Source organism: Rattus norvegicus, chromosome 12, assembly GCF_036323735.1.
Source record: "Rattus norvegicus strain BN/NHsdMcwi chromosome 12, GRCr8, whole genome shotgun sequence".
NCBI classification, from domain to species: domain Eukaryota; kingdom Metazoa; phylum Chordata; class Mammalia; order Rodentia; family Muridae; genus Rattus; species Rattus norvegicus.
The window spans coordinates 2,737,859-2,759,447 of NC_086030.1; the positions used below are offsets into that span (position 1 = coordinate 2,737,859).

Below are 21,589 nucleotides of genomic sequence, written 5' to 3' on the forward strand. Positions count from 1 at the left end.
ACAGGGCCCATAACAACTCTTTTAATGGGAAACATTTATTTAGGGCTGGCATACGTTTCAGAAGTTTAATCCATTATCATCGAGGCTAAAAACTTGGTAGTGAGCTGGCTGGAGAGATAGCTTAGAATTCTATATCCAGATCCCAAGGCAGCAAAACATAAAAGTGACATTTGGCATGGCTTGTGCTTCTTAAACTTCAAAGCTCCTCACCCCTCTCTGCCAGAATAAAACACTTCTTGCAAAAGAGAGAGCCACACTTGCTCTAGCAAAACCAGACTTCCTCATATTGACACTCCAGAGTAGCCTACAAGGACCCTTCATTCACACTCACACATTTTATTCTGTGTCCCCCATAGTCCAACTTCAAGGGTCTATCATAGTGTCTGCACTGTTTGAAAGTTCCAAGTCTCTTCTGAGACTCATGCAATCTCCTTACTGTAATCCTCTATAAAATCAACATGAAAATGTGGATCACTTACTTTCAACACACAGTGACACAAAATATAAATTACCATTCCAAAAGTGAGAAAAGGGGACATAATATGGAAATACTAGATGAAAGTAAGACTAAATCCCAGCTAGACAAACTCTAAATTCTGAATCTCCATGTTTAATTTCAAAGCATTCTTTGGATCTCCACCTCTTTTCAAATTTATTGACTACAAAACTCATCTTTCTTTTGAGCTGTGTTTATTCCCCGTTAGCAGCATGCTTTGGCAAGCATACAAGACTACATTGACATTATCAACATCTTAGAGTCTCCAAGGCAATCTAGGCTTCATCCACGCAGCTTAATACAATGACCTCTATGGATCTTCGTTCAGGGTTACCTCTGCCATAACCTAGGGGTTATTTACTTGTTTAACTCACAGAGGGAGATTCCATAACCCTACTCTTGCATATTTATCTCTAAAGTTATAAGCACATACCCAATGTTGTTAAGATGTGTTGGTTTCCAGTATTGGGACATGGATTATTGTTCAAGTACAGTTTGACCAGCCTTTTGCTTTTGATGGTTTCGTTCAATGTTTAATCTTGGCTATACTTGAGTTGGCTCTGTAGACAAGGCTGGCTTTAAAATCACTCTGCTACCACCTCACCTCAAGGGCTGGTATAAAATGCATGTAGCAATACAGCTATTTTAAAGTTTTTAAAAATTCTTTTTCAAAAGTTGGAAGATGAACTGGGTGGGGTTACCACTCCCTTTCCATGAAGATTTTCTATTTTTCTCCTCCTTCTACTCTTCTTCCTCTTCTTCCTCTGCCAATTCTTCTTCCTCCTCCTCATTTTTTTTATTATTATTGCTTTTGTTGATTTAGGCTTGTTTTATATACAGTCCAGTCATTATCCACCTCCTGGTCCACTCTCCAATGGTTCCTCATCCAATTCCTCCTACTCTGTCTCCAAAAAAATGCTTACATACCCCTGTCCACCAGAGCTTTTCTAAGGAACCCCCAAACTGATTTCCACAGTGGATGTACCATTTTACAATCCCACAAACAATGAAAGAGTATTCTACTATCTCTCATCCTCGCCAGCATCTGACTTTAACTGAAATTTTTATCTTAGCCATTCTAACTAGTGTTAGGTGGAATCTCAGGATTGTTTTGATTTGCATTTCCCTGATAACTCAGGATGTTGACCACTTCGTTAGGTAATTCTTTGCTATTCAAAATTCCTCAGCTGAGAATTATTTTTTTTAGCTCTGTATCCCATTTTTATAGGGTTATTTGATTTTCTGGAGTCTAACTTCTTGAGTTATTTGTATGTATTGGACATTAGTCTTCTATCAGATGTAGGATTGGTAAATATCTTCTCCCAATCTGTTGATGGACATTTTGTCTTAAGGACAGTGTCCATTGCCTTACAGAAGCTTTGCAATTTTACGAGGTCCCATTTGTTGACTCTTGCTCTTAGAACAGTCTTAAGAAATGATCTTGAAATTAGTCTGTCATTTCCTTAGAAAATTAGATACAGTTTTATTTGAGGACCCAGCTATACAACTCCTTGGCATATACCCAAAAGATGCTCCAACATATAACAAGGAAACATGCTCCACTATGTTCATATCAGCCTTCTTTATAATATCCAGAAGCTGGGAAAAATCCTACATGTCATTCAACATACGAATGGATACAGAAACTGTGGTATATTTGGACAATGGATAATTACTCAGCTATTGAAAACAATGACTTCATGAAAGTTTTAGGAAAATGAATGGAAGTAAAAAATATCATCCTGAATGAGGTAACCCAATCAGAAAAGAACACACACGATATGTACTCACTGAGAAGTGGATATTAATCTTAAAACTTGGCATACCCAAGATACAATTTACAGACCACATGAAGCTCAAGAAGAAAGACAAAAGTGTGGATATTTCAGTTCTTCTTAGAAGGGGGAAAAATAATCACAGAAGAAAATACAGACACAAAGTGTGGAGCAGAGACTGTAGGGAAGGCCATCCAGAGCCTGCCACACATGGTGATCCATCCTACATGCAGTCATCAAAACCTAATCACTATTGGAAATGCCAAGTGTTGCATGTTGACAGAAGCTGCCTCCAGATAGGCTCTGTCAGAGCCTGAGAAATTCAGAGGCAAATCCTTGCAGCCAAACACTGGACTGAGAATGGGGTCCCCTTTGGAGGAGTTAGAGAAAGGACTTAGGTATGTGAGGGGATTTGCAACCTAATATGAAGAATAGGATCAACCTACTAGACACCCCAAAACTCCGAGGGACTAAACCACCAACCAAAGAATACACATGGGGTGACCCATGTCTCCAGTCGCATATGTAACAGAGGACAGCCTTGTTGGGCAATAATAGGAGGAGAGGTCCTTGCTCCAATGAAGGCTTGATGCTTCATTAGAGTAGAATGCCAGTTTGGGGAGGTTGGAGGGAGTGGGTAGGTAGGTTGCGGGAGCACCCTAATGGAGGCCGGGGTGTGGGGATGGAATAGGGTTTTTTTGGGGGGGGAGGAGAAACCAGGAAAGGGGATTATATTTGAAGTGTAGATAAAGAGAGTGTCCAAGAAAAAAAAAAAGAAATGGTCATTCTACCAAAAGTATTTATTAGATTCAGTGTGATCAACATCAAAATTCCAGTACAGTTGACAGATCTTGAATGGATTAATTTCAACTTCAAATGGAAGTAAACACACACACACACACACACACACACACAGAGAGAGAGAGAGAGAAAGAGAGACAGAGAGACAGAGACAGAGAGAGGCAGAGAGAGAGAGAACTGGATATCTAAAACACTGTGATATAATAAAAGTATGGTATTGTCACAAAACAGACACAGTGATAAAAAGAATTGGCCTGATAAGCCAGACACAAATTTACATACCTATGGTAGATTTCATCAAATGTCTGCATGCAGGAGAATTAAAATAGGTTTATACTTATCACCCTGTACAAAACTCAACTACAAATGCAACAAAACTACAATAAGCCAGATATACTCAATATGATAGGAGAGTATGTAATGAATAACCTTGAACTCACTGACAGAAGAGAAAGCTTTCTGAACAAGACTCTATTAGTGAAAGTGCTAACACCAAAATTTAATAAAAATGGGACCTCCTTAAACCAAGAAGATATACATGACAAAAGACACTGTCATTAGGCAAATCAAGAACCTACAGAATGGGAAAAGATTTTTAACCAACAATACATTCTATAGAGGACAAATGTACAAAGTAAATAAAAATAAAAAAATTGGTTTTTAATAAAAATATGCAAACTTTTTATCCTCTATGAAAATCAATATGGAGGTTCCTCAGAAAGTTGGAAATCAATTTATCTCAAGGTCTAGCTATACCACTCTTCAACATAAACCCAAAGCATATTTCATCATATCAGAGAGAGACTTTCTCTACCATATTTAATGCTGCTCTATTCCCAATAACCAGAAGATGGAAATAAGCTAGATGCCTCTCTAAAGAAGAATGGATGAATAAAATTTGATAGTTTACATATTCCAATATTACACAGTTGTTAAAGAAAATGGCATCATGTAATTTGCAGGCAAATAACATCCCAAGTGAGGTATCCTCGACCCAGAAAGACAAATATGTCCTATATCACCTACACGTGAATATTAGCTGTTAAGCAAATGATAACCAAGCTTCACTGAATGTATAGAATAGACACAATTAGACTTTTAAAACATGGAGATAATTTCTATATGGGAAAATATGATTTATCTTTGCAAGGCAGAGATTTTCCTACTTACTGAAAAATTACGTTAAATCTGGACTTTATATAATGTTGTTTTGAAAGGGATTGATCTCTAATAGGTAATGTGAAGCTTGATAGAAAAGAAAATATAGAATTAAACATAGGTTCTTACATTTAACCAGAAGCAGCATATCATGGAAGACATATTCCATTGAACTTCTCGTACAAAATCAGATTAATATAAGCGGACTATATCATCACTTAACTGTTTTTTCTCTTGATATAATCATGATCAACACCATACTCCAGAATGTCTTTCTATATGCCTGATGTGCTAGTTATGGCAGGATTACTGAATTTATGAAACTTTATAGTATTTTATTAAGTGGAGCTTCAGTTAATTACAAAAGTACAAAATTATAATTCATTTAAATTACTTTTTAAATGTGTTACCATATTCTATGAATAAGGGAGTGCTAATATTTTTATAAATTATTTTAATTTTTATATAAAAGTATGGCACACATGGAGCTCTCTATGAAGACCAAAAGAGGATGCAGGGTGAGTTGAAGATAGGGTTATAAGATGTGTGAGCCACCAAAAGTAAACAATAAAAACCAAATCTAAGCCCTTTGGACAGGAAGAAAAATGCCTAGAGAAGATAACCTATGGATGTTAATCTTTGAACACAAACTAGGAAAATCAAGTTTCCTGAGAACTTCAAAAGTGAATGCTGGTCTTGTATTTCTTCTGGTTTTTTTTTTTTTTTTTACTTTGTTTTGTTTTAAAAAAACTTCACTGACTAAGACCAAACAAATTGGGTATAAGTTCAAATACTTTGAGTTATTTAGTAATAGTAATTTAATTAATTTATTAGGTTAATAATTTTAATTTACAAATTAATTAGATTAATTTAGACTTTACTCTATAAAATTTACTATATATTGATAGTTGTGTGTCCTCCTCTGTATCCTTCAAAGCTTTCTAACTTCACAGAAGTGTGTGAAGGTTTCTGATTCTATGTCAGGAAAGCACATTACAATTTAAAGTTCCTTGTGATTTTGTGTCTGTTCAGTTCTAAGGTTTTCAGTGTTAAAGAAGTCTCCATGCTACCTTTTTCATAAGGAACCTTAGGTTGAAAAAATAAGAATTGACAATTTTTGAAGATTCATATGCATTTCACAATATTTTAAATCAATATCTTCCTATACACGTCTGTCTAACCATCTATCTGCCTGTCCATCTGTCCATCTATCTATCTGTCCATCCATCCATCCCTCTCTATCTCTCTATCAATCTATCTCTCTCTCTCTCTATCTCTCTATCTCTCTCTCTCTATCTCTTTCTCACTCTCTCTCTCTATCTATCCATCTATCCATGTATGTGTCTTCTATCTCATCTATATCATATAGGTATATCTACATCTATATGTATATTTATAGTTGTGAAAATGTTATTCATTACAACACTTGTGGTTCCACCTGTGTACAAAAATTATGTTCTAAAGCCACAGGGAGAGTAAATGAAATGCACGTGTCACTTTGCCAGATGACATGTGCCTTAGAATATTGACATCACAATGGTCCTTCAGCCTGACAACTACAGAATCCTGAGACTTCAGTTGTTTTCTAGCCACTGTAGTCACCAGTTTGGCGTCTAGAGGCAGGAAGGCAAATGTAAATTTCACATTGTTTTTTAAGTTCTTCATCGCAGGCTCTACTAAAAAGGTATATATTTATATAATTTGATTCTCAGGATAGACTTATGGTATCATGAAGTGTTCTGTCTTGATTATTCAAAATCATATGAAATAACTCAACTCAGCAGTGGTTTCTTGATAGGGTAATCATTGTAGCAATATTCAGTACCAATCTTCTACCGAAACACAGTTATCACATGGAGAGGGGTATATTTTGTGCTACACAGGAGAATAATTTTTGTAAAGCTTTAAAAACTGTACAAGTTAGAAGTGAGGATAATTTTATGCTCAATCCAATTACTTTACCCCCCATGACTGTAGATTTTTATTTTAAGAAACTGGTAAATCTAACCCACAATCTAAGAATTCTCTGGTTTTTAAGAAATTGTTATTGTTTCCAACACACATTGTGCCGTTTGTAATCTAATGCTCAGAATTTAACACTGACTCAGAGGAGACATGCACAACTTTCATGACATGGTCATTAAATTAAAATTTTGTTCATGAAGCTGAGGTACTACTCTTTTTTTAAACATATCTTTATAATATTGCTTGATGTGTGTGATGGCAACTATTGTCTGTTCTCCTTTTGATTCAAGTGAGTCTTAAGTCCTTTCTAAGTGAAAGCTATGACATTTCTGTACATATTCTTTGAAATATGTAACATATATAGTGGGATGAATTATAGTCACTTGAGTAAGTATATATTTTAAATATCCAAACTGAAAGAGCAGGGCACGATAAAGAAACCACCAAAACAGAAGCCACTCCCTTATTATAGGGAACAATTTTATTATGGATAAGAAAGAAAAATGTTCAGAGGCAGATGGAAAATTTCAGAATATAGAAAACAGAAACAGGCTTGACCAAGTCTGGGAAAAGACAAGGAAGACTATCAGAAGAGAGTCACAGAAAAGGACTCACAAAGAGAGGAAGGGGATTCTAGCACATGTTAGGAATTAGTATAATGAAGAAGGGAATGAGGATGTTGGAAAATGTCTGTAACCTAGATGTGGGATTTTAAATTTATACCAAGTATGATTACCTCCTTCAAGAATAAAGAAGGTCAGAATGGAAATTGATATCCTAATATGAACAAGTCAATGGAGAGTCGTATGTCCCTTTTGCCACAGTCAGGGGAAATGTCTACCTTTGCTAGACAAGGCAAATTTCACAAATTTTTTTGATGAATTCTTGTATTTTTTTTCATTTTTCCTTTTGTTGTTCTTGTTGTTGTTTTGTTTGCAACTATCAGGAATCTTTCTTTCTTGTATCTTGAGCTGGACCAAGCCTGGCAATTCTGAGACTCTCCCAGAGATCTAACTGATTTAAATCAAGATAACCTGATTATTTAGAGCACATCTACAATGTTAGCTCACAAAGGTTTAGTTATAGCATTTTCTCAGAGTATCATATCTGATATGTGACATAATGTATATCTACATTAGGATTTATCAAAGTTTCAAAAAAATTCAGTTATAAAGTAGCCATGCAATAATTTTATTGGAGGGTATCGCTACAAGTTTAGGAACTGCATTCAAGTGCTGTAGCATTTAGAGTTTGAGAACCATTGCTCTATATTCTACCAACTACACTTTTTCAAACTATTCCCATGACACTTCTGAAAAGGGTCCCACTTCTGAAAAGATCCTACTTCTTCAATACGTTCCCAGTAGTTCCCTTCATCCATGACATAGTTTCTGTTACATTTTAAAGCTGTCTATAGCTCAGCAGAATCATGCTTGGAAAACTGAGTCTGCATTTGAACACCGTTCACCCTTTGAAATCCAGTATGAACATTGGTTTTTAACTTATCCACTGAACACTTGTTCTCTAGGTGGAGCTCTGCATCAGGAGAAATGTTTTTTTTTTTTTTTTTTAATATGGACACGACTAAGGAGGAAGATGTAGGACAAGAAAATCTAACCGTGGTTTACCAGGGTGCTGCGGTTATCCAAAGAGGGTGGAAAAGAAAGAAATGATATCTGACCTTGTTTGATGACATTTTGGTGGTATCCAGTAAACTGTAAGTATACGCATCATGCTTTCCTTAGTATAAAAGGCTACTCAGTGGAAAGGCCTAAAGGTACAAAACTGTTTATAACTTCCTTTATTTTTGAGATTATAATTACTTTACATTCTCCTTCTTTTTCCTCTTCCATGTCCTTCTACATCCTTCCATATACCCCTCCTTGTTCTCTTTTGAAATCATGGCTTTCTGGTTTTATTTTTTGTTACTCATTCTTACACATTATTTTATATGTAAGCTAACATAAGATATACATATATAATAGCTATGCATTGATACATATATATGTACAGTTTCTAAGTACTTAAATATAACCTACTCAGTCAGTATAATATTCCTTGTATTTATTTTTTCCGGAATGTGTATTTGGTATTAGATAGGCAATCTAATTGACAATCCTAGGGGAGATTTCTCTTACTTTCAAGTTTCCTTAATGGCATATACTTCTTTGAGTAGGGTTGACGCTTACTGGACTACTCCTATATATTTCTCAATTTGTTTTGACACATTCTTTGGGCACATTTAAAAAATTAATTAATTAAAGTACTACTCTGCTGTTTGAATCTGGTGAAAGATTAGTGACAAGCTACCAAGGAGACAGTTATGCAGGCATGTGCCCACATTTCTAGCATTTTTTTAAAAACTAACTTAGGAGTATTACAACTGGTAATGAGAGCCCTGTGAACTATATAGTGACACATTTCTCTAAATAAAATATTAAACTCCTGATAAGCAGGAGCCTTCTTGCTTGCTGTTTACAAATAGATTAGAGAAGCAAGTTTTTTGGTCGTAAGGGGCTACATATGTAAGTCTCCTGACCTCATAGCTTCCAGATTAGCATGAAGAGACAGGAAGCAGCTTCTATCTCTCCACTATCAAGGGAAACTGCTGGCACTAAGTCTTGCTTGGTGATTCTGCAGACACTAGAGAAAACTGTTGTGATTGAATGAAACTGTGTACTTGGTTATATTAGAATTTATGACCATAGAGATATTTTCTGGGATGACATCATATATAATCTCCACTACTTATGATCACAGCCTTCTAGAATATGTGATGCTGGTATTGATAATATCAAGTAAATATCTTAAGTGGTGTTCTCATAAGTACATAAATTTATCAGACAGACATCAATAAAATAGTCTATTCCGTTTTGGGCGGGGGCAGGGGTTAAATTTTCTGATCATCAGTGAATCATTTTCCAGAAGATCCATTTCACAGATTGTGAGAAAAATAAAATATTCAGGTGAGAGTTCTTCTATACATTATAAATACACAAACTGGGTACGTTTTTCTGGCAACCCTGATCAGTCATGTAAGCTCCTTCACAGAAAATGGTAATTAGTGTCTGAGGCAGGCTGAAAATAAAAGAATGGATTGGGTATCTGTCAATCTGTCCATCTTTCTTGTTTTTTTGGTACAGAGCTCCGTTTCTTTCCACAGTGGGAAATCTTCACATTTTATTTTAAAAGATAGTAATCAACTCATCAGAAATGTAAAAAGAAATAAACTGATCATTTGCCATATAAGTGTAGTTGATGGAAGGAAGTAAACTTAACTTTGTGTTGAGAATAAAGGAAACAGAAATGGTTGGTTTCTTAAAGGCAGTACATACGGTCCCTTCTGTCATGTTGCAATTGTAATTAAAACTATTTTTAGATTCTCCTTCACATTATGGAAAGAAGTTTATCAAGTTTATAAGAAGTGATTATCGTTATTTCCATTTTTAAGGAAGATTATCTCTTATCAGACATTGGAATTAGAGGTTTCAGGTTCAAGCATTTCTTGGGAATTTTGAGATATACAGATGTGTGTGTATGTATATATATATATATATATATATATATGTTTAAATGGTGAATATAAAATGTAAATATAAATATCTCATTATTGAGACATGTGTGTATGTATATCTTGAAGTACATGTTGCATGATGGCTTGTATTTTAACTATAGTATGTTACATTAGATTATATGAGGAATCTTTCTTTGTAGTGCAATTAGTCTTCCCATGTTTTGAATATTAAAGGGTTATATACAGGATTTTTGAACCATGATTTATTCTTGTGATATTCTGTGCCCTAAATTTGAGAGGGAGTCATTATCTTCAGTTTTCTAGCCACATATTAGCTCACGAGTATCTGAAGGAAAGTTCAATACCTAGGCTTACACAGCAAATGAAACATCCATCATTAAAAAAATACAAAAAAAATCATGAGTGTGGGGAGATCTGTCAGGAGATAGAATGGAAGGAGAAAGTGACAAAAACAATCATCAAATGTGTTGTATTTTAATGTAGAATTCTCGAAGAGCAAATTACTCAAAAAAGAATGACAAAAGGAGAAAATATGCTTCAAACATTATTGTTTCTTAAAAACACTTCTAATAATACCAGAATGCTTGATAGGAAGACATTATTCTAATTATTGGGCTAAACTAAAGGAAAAAAGGATTGCCTTTTTGGTTACTTGTGTGATATATAGTTTGCGGGTTTTCTACAGGAGCTATTGGAATGAGGTTATTGAATATTTTAGTACAGGGAGATAGACAACAGAAAATTTTACTAAGTCAAACAATATTTTTGTTTGTATTCTGGAAAGATTTTTCCATGTAATTAATTAAAATAAAAAATCTTGAAATAATTTCCTTTGTGTATTATGGGAAAAAACAAAGCAAAATAGTTACTCCTTAACTAAATTCAGGTAAGAAATATTGATACAGGTGGCTTTCTGTAAGTGCTGCGGTGCTTAGACTTAGCAATGGATGTGTTCTTTTTTGCTCTGGGGCAGGAAGAACGTGGTTTTACCACAACACCAACTACAATGCAAATTAAACTAACAGATATTTGATTCTCTTTATAGAAATAAGAAATTTAAGATAAAACGTCATTCCATTGGCTTACCTGTGGATTGGTTATGAAGTGGATGCATTCAGGTCTGACAACACTGCTGCTTCCAAGTCCATTTACCTATACTGGCCGATGGGAAATGTTGCCACCTTTCGGTAAGACCTAGAGTTCAGACCTGTGATCACAAGATGATAACTTCAGAAATTGTGGGTCAAATTAATGGAGTGTAATTCACTTCCCAGTGAATGAGTATATTCATTCTAATATTCTCCAATTAGAAAACAATAATCAGGCTATGGCTATTGGTGACCATTGAAGAGTGTGTATCTATCTAGTAACTCCTTTCACCAAATGCTTTCATCATCCCAAAATGTTTGCAAATATAGAGTCAATTTTAGTCTGATTGTATACAGGATGCCAACTCAACTTTCCCCCTTCTATGATGATCCTACATTTTCTATACTTTTCATTATATCCATTTCCACATGTAGGTAGGTGCTTTATGGTTTTTTTGTTTTGTTTTTGTTTTTTGTTTTGTTGTTTGTTTGGGTTTTTCTGTTCTCCTTATATCTTTATTTGTTCAGGTTAGAGATTGCAGTTTAATTTCTGCTTGTCATTTCCTTAAGATCTACAAATTCTGCTCCCATATTTGTCCAGAACCTATCATCGTCTCCCACCAGGAAAGAGAGCATTCTTCTTCAAAAGGAGGGAGGGCAAGGCCAGGCAGTTCCCCAGAAAGCAAGAGCTGGTAACTCCCCACAAGGGAGAGGGCATGGGGACTAGCTTGACAGTTCTACTCCAAGTAAAAGACAGATAAACAATGGCAAAGGCAGGATGCTGGGGTATTCTCAAGTTGTCCCCACTTCCTGTTTAGCATTCTAGGGTTTGGAAACCTGCAGGATATACAGAACCAGTACAGCACTGAACAGAATCTGATGGCAGCATGAAGAAGCCAAGAAAGGCGCTGCATGGCAGTCCTCAGGCCTCCTTGACTCCGACACAACAGGATCTGTGTCCAGGTGTGCCTCCATGATCACACAGGTTATGCAAAAGGTTGCTAAGCATCGAAAGGAGAGCCATTTAGGTCACTAGACTGCAGAACAAGGTTCCCAAGAACAATATGATTAAAATAGGAGGACCTGTAGTGCTCAAGCACGTCCTAAGAGGCGTACCCCAAGGTCTGCAAGCTGTCAAGGACATCAGTGCTATCTTTGCCATCACTGCCACTGTCATCTCCAACCAGGTTCTCCTGCTGATAGGCCTCTTCAGAACCAGGAAGTGTGCTACCCTGATTCTCCTTGGAACCAACCACATACCTGCCTTTCTTCAGCTCCAGTTGCCTTCTCAGCTCATCTGCCATCTGTGAGAGATCTCGCTTCAGAGCATATGCATCTTCGCCATCTGCATAGTACTTGGGTTCCACCTCACTAACCTGCAAGTTCAGGGTGTTGGAACAGAGGTGCAAGGCTGCTCAGTTGCTCTTCCTGGCATGCAGGGAGACATACTTTGCACTGAAGTTCTCTATCATGGCCTGGGAGGCCTGGTCCATTAGCTTCTTGGCCAGGCCAAAGCTTAGGTGGCAGCGCTTCACAGCCAGTGGGGTGATGTGTCCATGAGGGACATTATCAGGATCCTCTTCCATTTTGGCCAGAACATAACCCACAATCTTCCCAACCTCATCCTCAGCAATGTAGGAGAGCTGGGCCACGAGAGGCCATGATAGTAGTATTTCATCTGGTTGTTCTCGGGCAGGCAGAGGAGGTTGCAGTGTTGTATGTTTATCAGGTCATATGGCCGAGCCCAGCACTTGTTCATATTGGCGGCAGAAAAGCCTATCAGACTCGGGAGAATCAGAGAGGATGCCACAGAGCACAAGAGACACCAGCACCATTTGCTTTAAGACACCTGTTTTATCCAAACGGAACTCATACAAGATGAGGAAGATTTCTCACTATCTTCCATTTCGTTTCGGCGATGCTGTACAGAACTTTGTCTATCTTCACATAAGTGGAGTCCTAGTCGTGTCCGAAGTAAATGACGACCACGCAGTCCTCGTCTGAAAGGATTGGCTGGTCTACCTGCCAGCCATTGTTTAAATGCGGAAGCATGTACAACATCTTGAACGTGTTTGCGAAGCATGACCTGGCGAGCTACCTCTAACCTCGTGTGAGCCCACAGGGCCGGACCAACGGACCCTCCACCCAGTACCAGCGTGCTTTATGTTTTGATCTGTGATGTTCAAGACTCCACAAGATCCATGGGGCAGGACAGAGGTTCGTTGTCTTAGAAAAATGTGGACAGGACAAGATCTTATTTATCCTAGACATTCTTCTTCCCAAAATGATCTGATTTTTTCTGTGTCTTAAAAGTACACAGATCTATCTCTTCCCAATAATATTGTGTAGTATAATTAAATTTGAAAAATACTTTATGTACTCGCACATTTTCTTAAAAATTAGTATTTAGTTGAATGAGAAAAGTTACTCATGCAATACCCAATTATTTGAATGTCTCTGTAGCAGAATATCACTGATTTTTATAGTCAACTAAAAAGGACTGGTATCATTACACCATCAGAGTCAGGTATAATTTTCAGAGTTCAGGAAAATTTCAAATTTGCATTCTAATCTTTCATTAGAAGATGTGCTCATGGCATATTGATATTATATTGAGTGTAGTTGATGGAATCACAGGGATTGTGTAGCATGTGCCTTCTTCTCTAATCAATCATACATCAAAATTCAAATTTTTTCCACATGAAAAGTTCATCCATATTCCAAATTTGAGCTCTTTTCATTCTTCTATGCAAATTCTTAGTGTCATCACAAAGTTGACTCAAATAACACAAACACAAGTTTTATGAGCATTCTAGGCTCTGTGACTTTGGTCTTTACAAGGAAAAGCATTTGTCATAGACTCTGACAAAAGAGAAATTCACCTTTTGTTCTCTGAATGTTTTCTATTCCTCTGGTCAAATCTCAAAAGATTGTTATTTAATGCTTATGGTTTCTCTCTTATCAAATATGAGAAATATTATATTTAGGGATGGTAAAGTGTCACATGACAGCACGGCAGTACAAAAATTAGGTCATTTCGTGGTAGAATCATGTAGAGACTGCCAAATATACCTATACCATAATTGATGGCCACAGACATAAGTTATTTTTATGCATAATAACCTTAAGAATTTTACCATTTATCATGACTCTAATATTTTTCAATTTCACAGTTCCATGGAACAGACCATTTGGTGGTATTTCTTTCTACAAAGGTATTTTACTTGTGTTAATATTTTATTTTTTTTATTATTATTAACTTGAGTATTTCTTATATACATTTCGAGTGTTATTCCCTTTCCCAGGTTCTGGGCAAACATCCCCCTCCCCCCTCCCCTTTCTTATCGGTGTTCCCCTCCCCACCCTCCCCCCATTGTCCCCCTCCCCCCAAAAGTCTAGTTCACTGGGGGTTCAGTCTTAGCAGGACCCAGGGCTTCCCCTTCCACTGGTGCTCTTACGAGGATATTCATTGCTACCTATGAGGTCAGAGTCCAGGGTCAGTCCATGTATAGTCTTTAGGTAGTGGCTTAGTCCCTGGAAGCTCTGGTTGCTTGGCATTGTTGTACATATGGGGTCTCGAGCCCCTTCAAGCTCTTCCAGTTCTTTCTCTGATTCCTTCAACGGGGGTCCTATTCTCAGTTCAGTGGTTTGCTGCTGGTATTCGCCTCTGTATTTGATGTATTCTGGCTGTGTCTCTCAGGAGCGATCTACATCCGGCTCCTGTCGGCCTGCACTTCTTTGCTTCATCCATCTTGTCTAATTGGATGGCTGTATATGCATGGGCCACATGTGGGGCAGACTCTGAATGGGTGTTCCTTCAGTCTCTGTTTTAATCTTTGCCTCTCTCTTCCCTGCCAAGGGTATTCTTGTTCCCCTTTTAAAGAAGGAGTGAACCATTCACATTTTGATCATCTGTCTTGAGTTTCATTTGTTCTAGGCATTTAGGGTAATTCAAGCATTTGGGCTAATAGCCACTTATCAGTGAGTGCATACCATGTATGTCTTTCTGTGTTTGGGTTAGCTCACTCAGGATGATATTTTCCAGTTCCAGCCATTTGCCTACGAATTTCATAAAGTCGTTGTTTTTGATAGCTGAGTAATATTCCATTGTGTAGATGTACCACATTTTCTGTATCCATTCCTCTGTTGAAAGGCATCTGGGTCCTTTCCAGCTTCTGGCTATTATAAATGAGGCTGCAAAGAACATAGTGGAGCACGTGTCTTTTTTATATGTTGGGGCATCTTTTGGGTATATGCCCAAGAGAGGTATAGCTGGATCCTCAGGCAGTTCAATGTCCAATTTTCTGAGGATCGTCCACACTGATTTCCAGAATGGTTGTACCAGTTTGCCATCCCACCAACAATGGAGGAGTGTTCCTCTTTCTCCACATCCTCGCCAGCATCTGTTGTCCCCTGAGTTTTTGATCTTAGCCATTCTCACTGGTGTGAGGTGAAATCTCAGGGTTGTTTTGATTTGCATTTCCCTTATGACTAAAGATGTTGAACATTTATTTAGGTGTTTCTCAGCCATTCAGCATTCCTCAGCTGTGAATTCTTTGTTTAGCTCTGAGCCCCATTTTTTAATAGGGTTATTTGTTTCCCTGTGGTCTAACTTCTTGAGTTCTTTGTATATTTTGGATATAAGGCCTCTATCTGTTGTAGGATTGGTAAAGATCTTTTCCCAATCTGTTGGTTGCCGTTTTATCCTAACCACAGTGTCCTTTGCCTTACAGAAGCTTTGCAGTTTTATGAGATCCCATTTGTCAATTCTTGATCTTAGAGCGTAAGCCATTGGTGTTTTGTTCAGGAAATTTTTTCCAGTGCCCATGTGTTCCAGATGCTTCCCTAGTTTTTCTTCTATTAGTTTGAGTGTGTCTGCTTTGATGTGGAGGTCCTTGATCCACTTGGACTTAAGCTTTGTACAGGGTGATAAGCATGGATCGATCTGCATTCTTCTACATGTTGACCTCCAGTTGAACCAGCACCATTTGCTGAAAATGCTATCTTTTTTCCATTGGATGGTTTTGGCTCCTTTGTCAAAAATCAAGTGACCATAGGTGTGTGGGTTCATTTCTGGGTCTTCCATTCTATTCCATTGGTCTATCTGTCTGTCTCTGTACCAATACCATGCAGTTTTTATCACTATGGCTCTGTAATACTGCTTGAGTTCAGGGATAGTGATTCCCCCTGAAGTCCTTTCATTGTTGAGGATAGCTTTAGCTATCCTGGGTTTTTTGTTATTCCAGATGAATTTGCAAATTGTTCTGTCTAACTCTTTGAAGAATTTGGTTGGTATTTTGATGGGGATTGCATTGAATCTGTAGATTGCTTTTGGTAAAATGGCCATTTTTACTATATTAATCCTGCCAATCCATGAGCATGGGAGATCTTTCCATCTTCTGAGGTCTTCTTCAATTTCCTTCTTCAGTGTCTTGAAGTTCTTATTGTACATATCTTTTACTTGCTTTGTTAAAGTCACTCCGAGGTACTTTATATTATTTGGGTCTATTATGAAGGGTGTCGTTTCCCTAATTTCTTTCTCGGCTTGTTTCTCTTTTGTATAGAGGAAGGCAACTGATTTATTTGAGTTAATTTTATACCCAGCCACTTTGCTGAAGTTGTTTATCAGTTTTAGTAGTTCTCTGGTGGAACTTTTGGGATCACTTAAATATACTATCATATCATCTGCAAATAGTGATATTTTGACTTCTTCTTTTCCGATCTGTATCCCCTTGACATCCTTTTGTTGTCTGATTGCTCTGGCTAGAACTTCAAGAACTATATTGAATAAGTAGGGAGAGAGTGGGCAGCCTTGTCTAGTCCCTGATTTTAGTGGGATTGCTTCAAGTTTCTCTCCATTTAGTTTAATGTTAGCAACTGGTTTGCTGTATATGGCTTTTACCATGTTCAGGTATGGGCCTTGAATTCCTATTCTTACCAGGTCTTTTATCATGAAGGGGTGTTGAATTTTGTCAAATGCTTTCTGGGCATCTAATGAAATGATCATGTGGTTTTGTTCTTTCAGTTTGTTTATATAATGGATGACGTTGATGGTTTTCCGTATATTAAACCATCCCTGCATGCCTGGGATGAAGCCTACTTGATCATGGTGGATGATTGTTTTGATGTGCTCTTGGATTCGGTTTGCCAGAATTTTGTTGAGTATTTGTGCGTCGATATTCATAAGGGAAATTGGTCTGAAGTTCTCTTTTTTTGTTGTGTCTTTGTGTGGTTTAGGTATAAGAGTAATTGTGGCTTCGTAGAAGGTATTCGGTAGTGATCCATGTGTTTCAATTTTGTGGAATAGTTTGGATAATATTGGTATGAGGTCTTCTATGAAGGTTTGATAGAATTCTGCACTAAACCCGTCTGGACTTGGGCTCTTTTTGGTTGGAAGACCTTTAATGACTGCTTCTATTTCCTTAGGAGTTATGGGGTTGTTTAACTGGTTTATCTGTTCCTGATTTAACTTCGATACCTGGTATCTGTCTAGGAAATTGTCCATTTCCTGAAGATTTTCAAGTTTTGTTGAATATAGGTTTTTGTAGTAAGATCTGCTGATTTTTTTAATTTCCTCTGAATCTGTTGTTATGTCTCCCTTTTCATTTCTGATTTTGTTAATTTGGACGCACTCTCTGTGTCCTCTCGTTAGTCTGGCTAAGGGTTTATCTATCTTGTTGATTTTCTCAAAGAACCAACTTTTGGTTCTGTTGATTCTTTCTATGGTCCTTTTTGTTTCTACTTGGTTGATTTCAGCTCTGAGTTTGATTATTTCCTGCCTTCTACTCCTCCTGGGTGTATTTGCTTCTTTTTGTTCTAGAGCTTTTAGGTGTGCTGTCAAGCTGCTGACATATACTCTTTCCTGTTTCTTTCTGCAGGCACTCAGCGCTATGAGTTTTCCTCTTAGCACAGCTTTCATTGTGTCCCATAAGTTTGGGTATGTTGTACCTTCATTTTCATTAAATTCTAAAAAGTTTTTAATTTCTTTCTTTATTTCTTCCTTGACCAGGTTATCATTGAGTAGAGCATTGTTCAATTTCCAAGTATATGTGGACATTCTTCCTTGATTGTGTTAATATTTTAATTCCTTGGTGATATAGGAATGGTAGTATGTGCTTCGGTATATATATATATATATATATATATATATATATATATATATATACATATATATATATATATATATATATATATATATTTGATATTCTGTCTCGAAATCAGTTGTTAATTAGATGGTCAATGGAAAAATTCTTTGCATTCTCCTGTCCATTCCTTATTTTATTTAATTTTGTGGAAGTTCTGCTTTTATTATTTCCTCTTTGATTTAGAGTAAATAGTACTCTCAAATCTTATTTTAAATTTCACTAAGTAGATGTCACTCTAGCATGCACATTCGAACCATCTGCTGCTTCCTTCTTTGAGATCAAGAAAATTTCTATCATTCTGTTTGTTTCAGGTACAGTATTTTGAGGACTGGCCATACTACTTAGGTCAATGTGTTATTACCTGACTATATCTGTTTCTGAAACATTTTTAGTATTCACCATTCGAATGGTGAATATTGCTGAACTTATTTCCTTATATTGAAAGCTAAGATGATTCTGAAAAAAAATGTTAACAGGGATTAGTTTGAAATAAGCTCCTAATTAACTTGCTGTATTGTATATTTTTGTTGCATTTCACAGATCCATTCGTGAAGCCAAGAAACCCAACAAAATGGAACTTCCCATGCAGATATTCACTGAGGATATTGCATGCTGTGACACTGTATGTGAATACAAAACCAAAACTAATATTCCATGTTCATGACTAGGAGAGAGACAGTTTGTAAAGTAATGGAAGATGAAGACATATGAAGAGCATGGATGGGGAGGGCGGGACAAAGGGAGAGAGGGACAGAGGGACAGAGAGACCGAGGGAGAGAATTTAGACAGTATTATGTGAAACTAATAAATTATTTTAAATTAAATTATATTAAATTATCTGTAGTCAAGGCAGACATAGGACTCTCATATGTAATGTGTAGAAAGCAACATGAAACAAGACTGATTCACGTACTAGAGATCCAAAAAGAGGAAATACTTTTTGTTATATCACTGAAAATTGAGCCAAATATTTCCAACAGCATATATTTCCAAGTGAAGTATTATTAGTAGAATTAAACTGCCCCCTCCTGAGTCCTTATTGCTTATATATAGAATTGTGTGTTGTTTCCACTATTCCTTATTCATTTTAAAATATTTGTCTAGTAAACAATTTTTATTATATAATATTATCATAAAGCATTACATTTTCTCTCCATACCTAAGTGTTCAATGATATATTAGCTCTTTTTCTCCATTCTGTGCTCTTTCTCTAAGTCTCTTACTATGCATCCTTATACCTTCCTCTGAATACCAGCTACAAAGTCATGGCTTTCATCCTCATGTTTACTTGAATAATCTAGTCATGAGGATATCTTTGTATGTGTCTTCTGTTCAGAAATTTAAATTTAAAAGTGGTATGTGTGTGTGTGTGTGTGTGTGTGTGTGTGTGTGTGTGTTCATCTTTGTGTATGGTGTTTAGGATAAAACTCACAACATCACAATACTATACAGTAGTTCTATCATTGAGATAAACATAAATATCTATTGAATTATTGTCTATTTTTCTCAGGCTTATATTATTCTCCACTTTCCAGTATTGGGTTTAATGCAGATCAAAAATCTAACTACTATGTAACATGTAGAGCATTGAAGACATTTCCTGCTGTAAAGCAGAATAGACTGTAACTCAGGGATCACCACCTCTCTGCCTTTCATAAATGTTAATTGCATGGAGCCATATTGGATTTGGGGCTAGCCACTTTTTGAACTGCATGGCTCAAAGTGACTAGGTGACTCTGGGCTGTTTGGCCACAGATATTCACCTCTAAGATGACTCCCATAAGTCTTAAGATTGTTGAATGAAAGCCTCTCCCATGAATTTACGGCACAGGAAGATAACATTCAAGGGATGCCTCAGCTCCCTTAGCAGATACCTGTTATCTCCACAGTCAACACCCAGTGTCTCCACCACCTGACCTCTTTGCCTCCAGCTATCACTGCCTATATCCTCATCTCCCTCTCCTCTGTGTTTCACAAAGGACACTCCCCCTACATGAAAGCCTTAAAAGCTGTAATGTTCACCCCAATAAATGAGACCTTGACAACAAAACTTTTGCTTGGTCTCCTTCTTCTCTTCACCCTCATTTTGGCCCACAGGTAGAAAGCCTCTTCGGGACCCTGAATAACTGGGTCCCTGCTGACAGGGACAAGTGGCGCCCGAACAGGGACCCCGAAGAAAGGCCGACTAAAGGACGAGGGAGATAAGAGAGCTGCAGCGGGAATCGAGGACTCTTCAGGCCATATAGCTTGTGCATCGCTGGAGAGGGAGGTAAGGAGCAGTCGAATAATTGTCGTCTAATTGCCATGGGGAAGGTATGGATTTAGGAGGCTTGTTTCATAGGAGAGATCAAGCGCTCACTCAGGGAGAGAAGATTAAGAGTTAAGAAAAAGGATTTAATCAAGTTTTTTTGTTTGTTTGTTTTATTGATGAAAGGTGTCCCTGGTTAATTTTAAGCAGTGTGGGTCTAGCTTAAGTAAAACTTGTAATAAAAAAGGGACAAGGTAATGGTAAAGTGTTTTTGCATATGCGTTCTTTTAGAGTTATATTTTAGTCTTTGGACCCTGATTAGAGATAATTTACACCCTAGACATGAGAGAGAATGGGTTTGGGAAAAACAGTCCTCCTGGACTCTCCATGGATGCTTTGGAGAAAGAGAAAAACTTTCAGAGCTCTCCTAGGAACAAAAGAAAGGCAGGAGATGTCCTGCCTCTCTGCTGGCTCCTATTGGAGAAATGCTTATTTCTGGTTCTGGGTTCCATAGGTACGATATGTAGGTCCCTTCGGTGGGACACCATCTAGTTTTTTCCCTCTATGTCTATTGTCTGTCCTTGGTGCACCAAGCTGTCCATGTCTGTCAGTTTATGTCTGTGGTTTTTGTTTCTCGTTGTTTAAATGTTTTATGTTTCATGTTCAAAAGAAAAATGGTAACTTGATTTGGTTTTAATTCATTTAAAAAAAAGGGAACAAATGAATAAAAAACAGTTTCAATTGGCCTTTGGAGCACAGTACCTGTAGCTAGGAGCCTATGTCAGCTGGAGAAGCTGCCCGTGGACTGAGCGTCTGCAGGAGCTGATCTTAAAGGCGCCAACAGCTAGCTCCTCAGCTTCTATGGTGTGGGAGCTGATAGCTGTTTCTCTTAGAAAAATCCCAGATTTATTATTAGACTTAGCAGGTGACAAGGTGCTTGTCTTAAAATCACACCTAGAAAAGTAAAAATGGTGCTAGGACTAAATATTAAAGACATGTGTAGCCACTTCAATTTTGTTTCTGACTGGTTCTAAATGTATAAATATGCTCTACATGCCTTGGTTATGGACTATTGGCTTTTAAGCTATTGGATATGGTTTAAAAAAATGTAACATTGGCAACAGAAAGTTGACATAAAACTGGTAATTTGGATAAAGTCATTCTAGACAACATGTGACATGGGCCAACCTAGGGAAACAAGTTTAAATTGAGGTAATATTTTTATGGAATTCTTATTCTAAAAACAAGGCTTCTAAAAGATTTTAGGGCAATGTCTCTTTGTTGAGGTATTGGAGACCGCACCATTGTGCGTGCATATGTAGAAATTGGCAGTCAAACTTACTAGCATGAAGGACAGACTCGGTGTCTTGGAGACTGG

General features: G+C 37.2%; 3 pseudogenes; 1 reads left to right on the top strand and 2 right to left on the bottom strand.

Annotated features, from left to right (window-relative positions):
• Positions 1-5,789: 5,789 nt before the first annotated feature.
• The window catches only part of Arhgap20-ps5 (rho GTPase activating protein 20, pseudogene 5), a 411,817-nt pseudogene continuing 396,017 nt past the window's right edge, over positions 5,790-21,589 (top strand).
• LOC134481228 (N-alpha-acetyltransferase 11-like) lies at positions 11,922-12,589 on the bottom strand (annotated as a pseudogene).
• Txnl4a-ps11 (thioredoxin-like 4A, pseudogene 11) lies at positions 12,688-12,879 on the bottom strand (annotated as a pseudogene).